The following is a 13438-nucleotide window of genomic DNA, read 5'->3' on the forward strand; positions in this document are numbered from 1 at the left end:
ATAAAAAACACAAGATACACTTACAATTAGTGCACCAAGCCAAAAAACCTCCCTCCCCCATTTACACTCATTCACACAAAAGGGTTGTTTCTTTCTGTTATTAATATTCTGCTTCCTACATTATATATCAATATATATCAATACAGTCTGCAAGGGATACAGTCCGTAAGCACACATGATTGTGCGTGCTGCTGCTCCACTAATAGTACTAACCTTTAACAGTTAATTTTACAAATTTTCATTCATTACTAGTTTCTATGTAACTGTTTTTATATTGTTTTACTTTGTTTTTTATTCAAAAAAATGTTTTTAATTTATTTATCCTATTTTATTTGATTCATTTTTTAAAAAAGTACCTTATCTTCACCATACCTGGTTGTCCAAATTAGGCATAATAATTAGAGATGTCCGATAATATCGGCCTGCCGATATTATCGGCCGATATATGCGTTAAAATGTAATATCGGAAATTATCGGTATCGTTTTTTTGTTTTTTTTAATTTTATTTTATTAAATCAACATAAAAAACAAGATACACTTACAATTAGTGCACCAAGCCAAAAAACGTCCCTCCCCCATTTACACTCATTCACACAAAAGGGTTGTTTCTTTCTGTTATTAATATTCTGCTTCCTACATTATATATCAATATATATCAATACAGTCTGCAAGGGATACAGTCCGTAAGCACACACGATTGTGCGTGCTGCTGGTCCACTAATAATACTAACCTTTAACAGTTAATTTTACTAATTTTCATTAATTACTAGTTTATATGTAACTGTTTTTATATTGTTGTACTTTCTTTTTTATTCAAGAAAATGTTTTTAATTTATTTATCCTATTTTATTTGATTAATTTTTAAAAAAAAGTACCTTATCTTCACCATACCTGGTTGTCCAAATTAGGCATAATAATTAGAGATGTCCGATAATATCGGCCTGCCGATATTATCGGCCGATATATGCGTTAAAATGTAATATCGGAAATTATCGGTATCGGTTTTTTATTATCAGTATCGTTTTTTTTTTTTTTTTTAATTATTTTATTAAATCCACATAAAAAACACAAGATACACTTACAATTAGTGCACCAACCCAAAAAACCTCCCTCCCCCATTTACACTCATTCACACAAAAGGGTTGTTTCTTTCTGTTATTAATATTCTGCTTCCTACATTATATATCAATATATATCAATACAGTCTGCAAGGGATACAGTCCGTAAGCACACATGATTGTGCGTGCTGCTGGTCCACTAATAGTACTAACCTTTAACACTTAATTTTACTCATTTTCATTCATTACTAGTTTCTATGTAACTGTTTTTATATTGCACTTTGTTTTTTATTCAAGAAGATGTTTTTAATTTATTTATCTTATTTTACTAATTTTTTTAAAAAGTACCTTCACCATACCTGGTTGTCCAAATTAGGCATAATAATGTGTTAATTCCACGACTGCATATATCGGTTGATATCGGTATCGGTAATTAAAGAGTTGGACAATATCGGAATATCGGATATCGGCAAAAAGCCATTATCGGACATCCCTATAGACAACTTGTCTTTTAGTAGTAAGTAAACAAACAAAGACTCCTAATTAGTCTGCTGACATATGCAGTAACATATTGTGTCATTTATACACCTATTATTTTGTACACATTATTAAGGACAAGTGGCAACAGGATTGCCTTACTGTAGATGGCAGTATAGTTCAGCAGCCGTTGTGCATTCACTTCCGCGTCAATCACTTGTCCAATTTGGTTATTTTAGTTTATTTCGAACATGCCATACATTTTAACGTAGTCTGATCAACTTTGGATGGATTTATTTTAGGAGCAAAATGCACATTTCCGGGCTAAAAGCTGTATTCGCGTACGTGGTCCTTTTTAAAAAAAATTTAGTACTCGCACAATCTATTTCTAGTCGCAAATGTGAGTAAAAAGTAAAGTCCCGATCAAAATGTTCTCATCAATTTTTGAGCCATCGATAGCAAAATGAAAGAAACGGAGTAAACCTTCTAGTCATTCATACCGCTGTTTTTGTCTCTGCGGGTGGAGGCGGGGGGATCGCTAGCATACTAGGGTTGTCCTGATACCAATATTTTGGGACCGGTACCGGTACCAAAATGTATTTCGATGCTTTTCTAAATAAAGGGGACCACAAAAAAATGGCATTATTGTCTTTATTTTAACAAAAAATCTTAGGGTACATTAAACATATGTTTATTATTGTAATTTAGTCCTTAAATAAAATAGTGAACATACTAGACAACTTGTCTTTTAGTAGTAAGTAAACAAACAAAGACTCCTAATTAGTCTGCTGACATATGCAGTAACATATTGTGTCATTTATACACCTATTATTTTGTACACATTATTAAGGACAAGCTGTAAAAATTAATTATTAATCTACTTGTTCATTTACTGTTAATATCTGCTTACTTTCTCCTTTAACATGTTCTATCTACACTTCTGTTAAAATGTAATAATCACTTATTCTTCTCTTCTTTGATACTTTACATTAGTTTTGGATGATACCACACATTTAGGTATGGATCCGATACCAAGTAGTTACAGGATCATACATTGGTCATATTCAAAGTCCTCAAGTGTCCAGGGACGTATTTACTGACTTTATAAACATAATAAGAATTTTTAAAAAAGATTGTGTGATGATAAAAATATCGATGTAATCATAGTAGTATCGACTCTTGTACTTGGTATCATTACAGTGGATGTCAGGTGTAGATCCACCCGTAGCATTTGTTTATATTGTGAAGCCGGTGAGCTATTGTATCCTCCTACGGTGTGTAGTGAAGCATGTTTAGCTGTTCCTCGTCCTCCAGTGATAATGATACTTGTAAGAAACTTACTTTATTTGTCGCCATGGAGACGAGGATTAGTGATTTAGAAGTAGCTAAAACACTGCCGACTGAGGGTGTTTCAGTGTTATAACTTCACCTTTATCTTTACTTTTGAAGCCAAAATGCGTCCGTTCTCCCTTTTCTGTCTACACACTGTGTCTGCTTGTAAGTACTCTGTGTGTGTGCGCTGCCGAACATGCTGCTCTGCTGGTAAAACCAGCAATGAGACGAGGCAGGAAGCGGCGTTCAACGTCCCACTGGAGAGTCGGAGGGAGAAGGAGTGAGCTTACCGTGGGTTGGAACCGCACAAACCTGGCCTTCATGTCCTCCAGGAAATGTGCGGTCCAAAATGTCGGCTCAGACTGGCATCCCCGCGAGGTCACTTCCTGGCTCGAGGATTCCGTCAGGGTCCCGCACGGCTCCAGTAGTTGTGACCTCAAGATGGAGGAAACCGGAGGATGACGTGCAAGCAGGACAAGTATTTAATTACATTCCAGGTGCAACACAAACATAGCAGCCTACGGCAAACCGAGTAAGTAACATTTCACAAAGAAACAATCCTCGAGCCCTGACTGGAGGGCGAGGCAGGCGTGAATAGCAGCCTGATTGGCGACTGCAACCAGGTGTGCCAGGCTGCCAATCAGAGACAGGTGAGGGAACCAGCGCTCAGGGAGACCTGCAGGAAGTGGAACTAAAACAAGAGCGCTGACCATTGTGCCCCATTGGGTTGAGATTTTTCTTTTTGTTGTGGCTTGTGCAGCCCTTTGAGACATTTGTGATTAAGGGCTATATAAGCAAACTTTGATTGACTGACGACAAAGCTCTTCGGGTAAACCATACATGGAGATATCCGCTGACGTAATTAAGGCAACGTACACTATATTGCCAAAAGTATTTGGCCACCCATCCAAATGATGAGAACCAGTTGTCCTAATCACTTGGCCCGGTGTATCAAATCAAGCACTTAGGCATGGAGACTGTTTCTACAAATATTTGCGAAAGAATGGGCCGCTTTCAGTGATTTCCAGCGTGGAACTGTCATAGGATGCCAACAAATCCAGTCGGGAAATTTCCTTGCTCCTAAATATTCCGAAGTCAACTTTATTAGAAGAAAAGTGAAGAGTTAGGGAACAACAGCAACTCAGCCACCAAGTGGTAGGCCACGTGAACTGACAGAGAGGTCAGCATAGTGCAAAGACTTTCTGCACAGTCAGTTGCTACAGAGCTCCAAACTTCATCTGACCTTCCAATTAGCCCACGTACAGTACGCAGAGAGCTTCATGGAATGGGTTTCCATGGCCGAGCAGCTGCATCTAAGCCATACATCACCGAGTCCAATGCAAAGCGTGGGATGCAGTGGTGTAAATTACGTCGCCACTTCTCTGGACTGATGAATCACACTTTTCCATCGGGCAATCTGATGGACCAGTCTGGGTTTGGAGGTTACCAGGACTGCATTGTGCCAAGTGTGAATTTTGGTGGAGGAGGAATTATGGTGTGGGGTTGTTTTTCAGGAGTTGGGCTTAGCCCAGGGCCGGCCCGTGGCATAGGCCGTATAGGCAAATGCTAAGGGCGCCGTCCATCAGGGGGCGCCACGCCAGTGCCACAAATGTTGGAGAAAAAAAAAAAAAAAAGTTGGTACTATTATTTCTAAATACAAAAAATAATCCCACGTTAATTAAAATGCAAAGTAAAGCCTATTTAATAGAAATATTATTTGTTACAACATTACGCCCCCTCCACCCCCGTGGGTGCGCCCCCTCCCTTCCCGTATCATGACTCTTTTTGGACGTCACCGCATCCAAAAAATCAACACAAGATGTCAAAACGGCCAAAACTGTCAGGTGCCCAGGGAAGAAAAAAGAGAAAGGAGGAGAAACGAGAAAAAGACAGAGGTAGCAGGTAGGTAACGTTAGCCTCCATGAAATTATTTGTCTGTTACAGAATGTGATAGTAACCTGGCTTTTTAGCATTAAGCTAATGTTACATGATTCGCCAATTGCTAATCAATAATGAGCTAGTTCTGTTTTAACGTCGGGTTAATATTGTGGAGGGGGCTAAATTGTTATGGAAAATAATAATGTAACGTTAGGTAATTACAGTACTCCCACCTTACGTTCCTCAGGGACATTTGTATTAGATCTTTTAAGCAGGTGTTTTTTGTTTACATTATTATTGCCTTCTGGTTAGCTAATGTTTGCCCTGCAGGTAATAGTCACTTTTCCACCCCTTTATATATTAGGTGTAGTTGTAAGCCTAGTTGTTAAAGTGCACATCATTAATGTTAATTAAGCAATATCACATGAGAGGGAATGCTGTTTTTTTATTTTATTTGAGCACTGCTGTGATTCGGTTAAAGATAATCATAACATAACATTCTCATATAATATGTTAATTTGCTTTCTTTAAGTCAAAAAAAAGGTCAAAGACAAAGCTATTCGGTTTCTTGTGAGTATATACACTTCACTGCCGATGTGGGGGGGGGCGCCACCTAAAATCCAGGTTGGTTAGGGCCAGGCCTGGCTTAGCCCCTTAGTTCCATTGAAATCAACTTTGAATGCTCCAGGATACCAAAACATTTTGGACAATTCCATGCTCCCAACCTTGTGGGGACAGTTTGGAACGGGCCCCTTCCTCTTCCAACATGACTGTGCACCAGCGCACAAAGCAAGGTCCATAAAGACACGGATGACAGACGGGTGTGGATGAACTTGACTGGCCTGCACAGAGTCCTGACCTGATCGAACACCTTTGGGATGAATTAGAACGGAGACTGAGAGCCAGGCCTTCTCCACCAACATCAGTGTGTGACCTCACCAACGCGCTTTTGGAAGAATGGTGGAAAATTCCTAATAAACACACTCGGCAACCTTGTGGACAGCCTTCCCAGAAGAGTTTGAAGATGTAATAGCTGCAAAAGGTGGCATATTGAAACCTATGGGTTAGGAATGGGATGGCACTTCAAGTTCATATGTGAGTCAAGGCAGGTGGCCAAGTACTTACCGTTGGTTGGAACGTCTCATTTGTGGCAAATTTGGAAGGGCTAGATTGTTTTTTCAATGGTTAATTTTCACATTTCTGGGACATACGGGGATCCCTAATACCCAAACACGGTAGTTAAGAAGAGTTGGTTTTGCATAATGGGACCCTTTTAGTAATTGTGGTCTAAGTTAGCTATGTTTAAGCATTTATAGTTTTTTCTTTTAGCTGATTTCAATGTATCTTCCCACTCTGTCCTGCTGTTCCCCAAGTAGCCTGGAGGCCTGCAGGGTGACATGGCCTGTTTGGGTATGCACAGGAGTCCCCCTCCAGGTGATTGATGCCCAGGGAGGAGGGCAGACCACATCTATCCCCGGGTTGCAGCAAGGACCATTGATGAATGACCCCTCGGAGGTCTGAGCAGAACTGATGGGTCACAGGCCCGGGAGACCTCCAGAAGACTGATGAGGATGGAGTCCAAGAAGACAGGTGTGTTCGCTCTAGATAGTTTTTTTTTTTTTTAAAGAATGATATAGTTTACGGGTAAATACTGTTATATTTGAAGTGAACACGAACGCTCAAACGACTAAAACAGAACATCCGTATAGTCTCTCTTTAATCAGTGACATCGCCCTCTACTGGCTTGGCATGCATCAAACAGTTTTTGCATGTCTATGAATAAAACCTACAAACTGGGACACACACCGATACAGAGACACAAATGATGATTTGCATCACACAATGTGCAACATTATCATGTTTTAAACCTTACTCGACAACAAGTCATGAAGTTAGTCACCTTATGACGAACACGGACGGTTTAAGCAACATTCTCATTTAGGTGTGCTCTGTTTTGACAAAAGTACAAAACCCAAAACCAGTTAAGTTGTCACGTGTAAACAGTAAATAAAAACTTAATAATGTGTACAAAATAATAGGTGTATAAATGACACAATATGTTACTGCATATGTCAGCAGACTAATTAGGAGTCTTTTTTTGTTTACTTACTACTAAAAGACAAGTTGTCTGGTATGTTCACTATTTTATTTAAGGACTACATTACAATAATAAACATATGTTTCATGTACCCTAACATTTGTTGTTAAAATAAAGCCAATAATGCCATTTTTTGTGGTCCCCTTTATTTAGAAAAGTATCAAAAAGTAGCGTCACAAATCTTTTTTATAATTCATATTATGTTCATTAACTCAGTAAATATGTCCCTGGACACATGAGGACTTTGAATATGACCAATGTATGATCCTGTAACTACTTGGTATCGGATCGATATCTAAATGTGTGGTATCATCCAAAACTAATGTAAAGTATCAAACAAGAGAAGAATAAGTGATTATTACATTTTAACAAAAGTGTAGATAGAACATGTTGAAACAGAAAATAAACAGATAAGTAAATTAATAATCAATTTTGACAGTTTGTCCCTCATAATGTAGACAAAATAATAGGTAAATAAATGACACAATATGTGTTGCGCCCAACCAGATGTTCCTCCAGGGAATTTAAGTTTCTGGTCACTCCCAAGTTCTTTTGATGACATAAGCTGAGCTCAAATTTGACCACCAGACAGAATGGGTATTTTGTGATTTATTTTCAAAGCTTTGAAAACAAACGTGAGACCAATCCAGTACAGAAGCGTTCACTAGCGCAGCTAAGATCGATCTCCCCCCCCCAAACCCACGGAAGTGCTGTCTTCTTCCATCTGTCCCTCGCTCCCACCCTCGTTGTTATGGCTACTCCCTGAGTTATGGCTACTCCATGCATACCAAAGTTTCAAGGCCGACACACAGTACTTGCAGACCAAAAGAGCACAATAGGAAGAACACTAGCTGTTTTGTAATATGACTATGAAAATAAAGAAGTAACACTTAAATATGGATATATGTAAAAATCTGCTTCCGTCATATGTTACTGCATATGTCAGCAGACTAATTAGGAGTCTTTGTTTGTTTACTTACTACTAAAAGACAAGTTGTGTAGTATGTTCACTATTTTATTTAAGGACTAAATTGCAATAATAAACATATGTTTCATGTACCCTAAGATGTTTTTGTTAAAATAAAGGCAATAATGCCATTTTTTATGGTCCCCTTTATTTAGAAAAGTATCGAAAAGTAGCGTCAGAAATCTTTTTTATAATTCATATTATGTTCATTAACTCAGTAAATACGTCCCTGGACACATGAGGACTTTAAATATGAGCAATGTATGATCCTGTAACTACTTGGTATCAGATCGATACCTAAATGTGTGGTATCATCCAAAACTAATGTTAAAGTATCAAACAAGAGAAGAATAAGTGATTATTACATTTTAACAGAAGTGTAGATAGAACATGTTGAAACGGAAAATAAACAGATAAGTAAATTAATAATCAATTTTTACAGTTTGTCCCTCATAATGTAGACAAAATAATAGGTAGATAAATGACACAATATGTGTTGCGCCCGACCAGATGTTCCTCCAGGGAATTTAAGTTTCTGGTCACTCCCAAGTTCTTTTGATGACATAAGCTGAGCTCAAATTTGACCACCAAACAGAGTGGGTATTTTGTGATTTATTTTCAAAGCTTTGAAAACAAACGTGAGACCAATCCAGTACAGAAGCGTTCACTAGCGCAGCTAAGATCGATCTCCCCCCAAACCCACGGAAGTGCTGTCTTCTTCCATCTGTCCCTCGCTCCCACCCTCGTTGTTATGGCTACTCCCTGAGTTATGGCTACTCAATGCATACCAAAGTTTCAAGGCCGACACACAGTACTTGCAGACCAAAAGAGCACAATAGGAAGAACACTAGCTGTTTTGTAATATGACTATGAAAATAAAGAAGTAACACTTAAATATGGATATATGTAAAAATCTGCTTCCGTCATATGTTACTGCATATGTCAGCAGACTAATTAGGAGTCTTTGTTTGTTTACTTACTACTAAAAGACAAGTTGTCTAGTATGTTCACTATTTTATTGAAGGACTAAATTGCAATAATAAACATATGTTTCATGTACCCTAAGATGTTTTGTTCAAATAAAGCCAATAATGCCATTTTTTTGTGGTCCCCTTTATTTAGAAAAGTATGGAAATACATTTTGGAACCAGTACCAAAATATTGGTATCGAGACATGGTTAAAACTGTATACATGTCCGAAATAAACGTCAACCAACTATTCCAACCAGTTCCAACCATCCTACTCAGTGGCCTAGGGGTTAGATCAGGCCTGTGCAATTATTTTGACTCGGGGGCCACATTTAGAGTGCTTGGGGGCCGGTATATCTATTTTTAGGGACACTAATACAAAACTTCACAATTATGTCTGATTGAATGCTAAAACGTTATGACAGACCGCCGTAAAAAACGTAATGGAATTTTAAATTTTTCTATGAACGATAAAACATTGAATATTGACAAAATATGAACGTCACACCCCCCTTCGATCGACATATTTTACAATCAAGTGAAACGCAACAAAAATGGAACAAACAGTGAAATATGAATGCGAAGGGTACAAAATAAACCCACCTACAATCTGATACATCTGATACATCACTAAGCTTTAGAACTTTGTTGTCTGTGGAAACGCTCCCCGCCCACACTGCTTGGTGCCTCGTCTGAGCTGCTGTGACGTCGATTACCATAGTAACTAATTAGATGACCATGGTAACTAGTATATCATCCATAAGCGCAGATTCCAAGCATGGAAATACTTAGTATAGTTGAAGACTTACGGTCATTAGAAAACATCACTGCACATCATAATGGCAGCTACACTTTACATCTTAAACATCTAAAAAAAATTTGGGGGGAATGTCCGGCGGGCCAGACTGAAAAGCTTAAGGGCCACATGTGGCCCCCGGGCCTTAATTTGCCCAGGTCTGGGTTAGAGTGTCCGCCCTGAGATGGGTAGGTTGTGATTTCAAACCCCGGCCGAGTCATACCAAAGACTATAAAAATGAGACCCATTACCTCCCAGCATCGAGGGTTGGAATTGGGGGTTAAATCACCAAAAATGATTCCCGGGCGCGGCCACCGCTGCTGCTCACTGCTCCCCTCACCTCCTAGGGGGTGATCAAGGGTAATGGGTCAAATGCAGAGGATAATTTCACCACACCTAGTGTGTGTGTGACTAGCATTGGTACTTTAACTTAACTTAAGAATCAAAATGCTTTCTATATTAAGGCCCCAGATTAGGGATGTCCCATAATGTCTTTTTTGCCGATATTCCGATATTGTCCAACTCTTAATTACCGATATCAACCGATACCGATATATGCAGTCGTGGAATTAACACATTATTATTAGGGATGTCCGATAATATCGGCCTGCCGATATTATCGGCCGATAAATGCGTTAAAATGTAATATCGGAAATTATCGGTATCGTTTTTTTTTTATTATCTGTATCGTTTTTTTTTTGTTTTTTTTTAATTAAATCAACATAAAAAACACAAGATACACTTACAATTAATGCACCAACCCAAAAAACCTCCCTCCTCTATCACACAAAAGGGTTGTTTCTTTCTGTTATTAATATTCTGGTTCCTACATTATATATCAATATATATCAATACAGTCTGCAAGGGATACAGTCCGTAAGCACACATGATTGTGCGTGCTGCTGCTCCACTAATAGTACTAACCTTTAACAGTTAATGTTACTCATTTTCATTAATTATTAGTTTCTATGTAACTGTTTTTATATTGTTTTACTTTCTTTTTTATTCAAGAAAATGTTTTTAATTTATTTATCTTATTTTATTTTATAATTTTTTTTTAAAAGTACCTTATCTTCACCATACCTGGTTGTCCAAATTAGACATAATAATGTGTTAATTCCACGACTGTATATATCGGTTGATATCGGTATCGGTTGATATCGGTATCAGTAATTAAAGAGTCGGACAATATCGGATATCGGCAAAAAGCCATTATCGGACATCCCTAATTATTATGCCTAATTTGGACAACCAGGTATGGTGAAGATAAGGTCCTTTTTTTAAAAAAATAATAAAATAAATAAATTAAAAACATTTTCTTGAATAAAAAAGAAAGTAAAACAATATAAAAACAGTTACATAGAAACTAGTAATGAATGAAAATGAGTCAAATGAACTGTTAAAGGTTAGTACTATTAGTGGAGCAGCAGCACGCACAATCATGTGTGCTTACGGACTGTATCCCTTGCAGACTGTATTGATATATATTGATATATAATGTAGGAACCAGAATATTAATAACAGAAAGAAACAACCCTTTTGTGTGAATGAGTGTAAATGGGGGAGGGAGGTTTTTTGGGTTGGTGCACTAATTGTAAGTGTATCTTGTGTTTTTTATGTTGCAAACAAAAAACAAAAACGATACCGATAAAAAAACAAAACGATACCGATAATTTCCGATATTACATTTTAAAGCATTTATCGGACATCTCTACCCCAGATTATTCATACCTTGTTTAAATTCTAACATAGTGGTTTTCTTATCTGTTCAGTTAGAATATTTTGCCAAGAAGTCAGTCCCAGGAGCATAGTTGTGATGCCATGTCTACGTCTCCTATTATTATTATTATTATTATAGAAAAGCCATTTAGTCGGCATCTTGATGGTCACCCTCAGCAGACTAGTCATCCACCTCTCCACCCCGCATATTTGATCGCTGGCCTGCAGGGAGGCAGCAGCAGCAAAAAAAAATCCATTCTGGATGATGCACAGGGAGAGGAGAGAAGGGCCAGAAAATAATACCATCTGTGTTTTTTATGATGGCGGGAGGTGGGGGGGCTGACAGGTTCAGCCCTGAGACTGTAGCCTTTTTAAAAAAAATGTCTTTCCATCTCCACTAACACAGGCGTGTGCGTTCAAAGCAAGCAGACAATATGCTCAACTTTGCTAATAAAGCACCGTGGTTGAAGATCTTCCTGCACGCCCGCAATCTAGGCCCGAGTCCACGGCGTGGCCATAAAAGCTCTTTTATTTTGTATTTTTACGAGGCACATCTTTTTTACCGTTTCATTGACGTCCTTCCTCCCAAAAAAAACAGAATACAAGCGCGATTGCAAGACGTCAGCACCGGAGGTTCACCCGGAGGCGACGCGCCGCCCGGGTGAGCCGCAGCTCTAGTAAATTGGCATGGATTAAATGTCAGCCCTCGGGGGAGGGGGGGGGGAGCACGTCCGCTTTCCACTGAGCCGCGGTCCATCCCTTATAGCGGGAACAATTAGAGAGACGCTTCTGCGTCTGGCGCCGTCACGCCGACTATTTAGGAGTTGGCTTGACCCGGGCACAGGTGGACACTAGGTCACCGCGACCTTTACGCAATAAAAATGGGTTATGCTTGCATAAATAAATGTGTTATACTTGTGTAGCGCTTTACTACCAAGGTTGGTGAGTGTGTTTATAGGAATTTTCCACCGTTCTTCCAAAAGCGCATTGGTGAGGTCACACACTGAAGACCTGGCTCTCAGTCTCCGTTCTAATTCATCCCAAAGGTGTTCTATCGGGTTCAGGTCAGGACTCTGTGCAGGCCAGTCAAGTTCATCCACACCAGACTCTGTCATCCATGTCTTTATGGACCTTGCTTTGTGCACTGGTAAATGGGTTATACTTGTATAGCGCTTTTCTACCAAGGTTGAGGAGTGTTTTTATAGGAATTTTCCACCGTTTTTCCAAAAGCGCATTGGTGAGGTCACACACTGTTTTTTTTTTGGTCATAAAGAAATACAATCATGTGTGCTTACGGACTGTATCCCTGCAGACTGTATTGATTTATATTGATATATAATGTATATATTGTGTTTTTTATGTTGATTTAATTAAAAAAACAAAATTTTTTTTTTTTTTTTTAATTTCTTGTGCGGCCGCGGCCTGGTACCGGTCCGTGGACCGATTGGTACCGGGCAGCGGCCGCACAAGAAATATTTTATTTATTTATTTTTTTAATTACATTTTTATTTTTATTTTTTACCAATCGGTCCACGGACCGGTACCGGTTGGGGACCACTGTTCTATCGGGTTCAGGTCAGGACTCTGTGCAGGCCAGTCAAGTTCCTCCACACCAGACTCTGTCATCCATGTCTTTATGGACCTTGCTTTGTGCACTGGTAAATGGGTTATACTTGTATAGCGCTTTTCTACCAAGGTTGCGGAGTGTTTTTATAGGAATTTTCCACCGTTTTTCCAAAAGCGCATTGGTGAGGTCACACACTGATGTTTTTTTTTTTTGTCATAAAGAAATACAATCATGTGTGCTTATGGACTGTATCCCTGCAGAATGTATTGATTTATATTGATATATAATGTATATATTGTGTTTTTTTTATGTTGATTTAATTGAAAAAAAAAAAAAAAAAAACTTTTTTTGTTGTTGTTAATTTCTTGTGTGGCCGTGGCCTGGTACCGGTCCGTGGACCGATTGGTACCGGGCAGCGGCCGCACAAAAAATTAAAATTTTTTTTTTTTTTTAAATATTAAATTTTTATTTTTATTTTTTACCAATCGGTCCACGGACCGGTACCGGTTGGGGACCACTGTTCTATCGGGTTCAGGTCAGGACTCTGCGCAGGCCAGTCAATTTCATCCACACCAGC

The 13438-nt window shown here is 38.7% G+C and overlaps 1 protein-coding gene and 1 long non-coding RNA gene across 3 annotated transcripts in view; both read right to left on the reverse strand.

The window, feature by feature from the left end:
- LOC133651782 (protein shisa-8) overlaps window positions 1–13438 on the reverse strand; it is a 648746-nt gene that overhangs the window by 498242 nt on the left and 137066 nt on the right. The gene's annotated exons all lie outside the window — the stretch shown is intronic.
- The window catches only part of LOC133651784 (uncharacterized), a 59263-nt gene that overhangs the window by 29252 nt on the left and 16573 nt on the right, over window positions 1–13438 (reverse strand). The window contains exon 4 of the long non-coding RNA XR_009826489.1: window positions 3158–3302. This is a non-coding gene — a long non-coding RNA (uncharacterized LOC133651784). The remainder of the gene's footprint in view (window positions 1–3157; window positions 3303–13438) is intronic.

This window comes from Entelurus aequoreus, linkage group LG06, assembly GCF_033978785.1.
Source record: "Entelurus aequoreus isolate RoL-2023_Sb linkage group LG06, RoL_Eaeq_v1.1, whole genome shotgun sequence".
NCBI lineage: Eukaryota > Metazoa > Chordata > Actinopteri > Syngnathiformes > Syngnathidae > Entelurus > Entelurus aequoreus.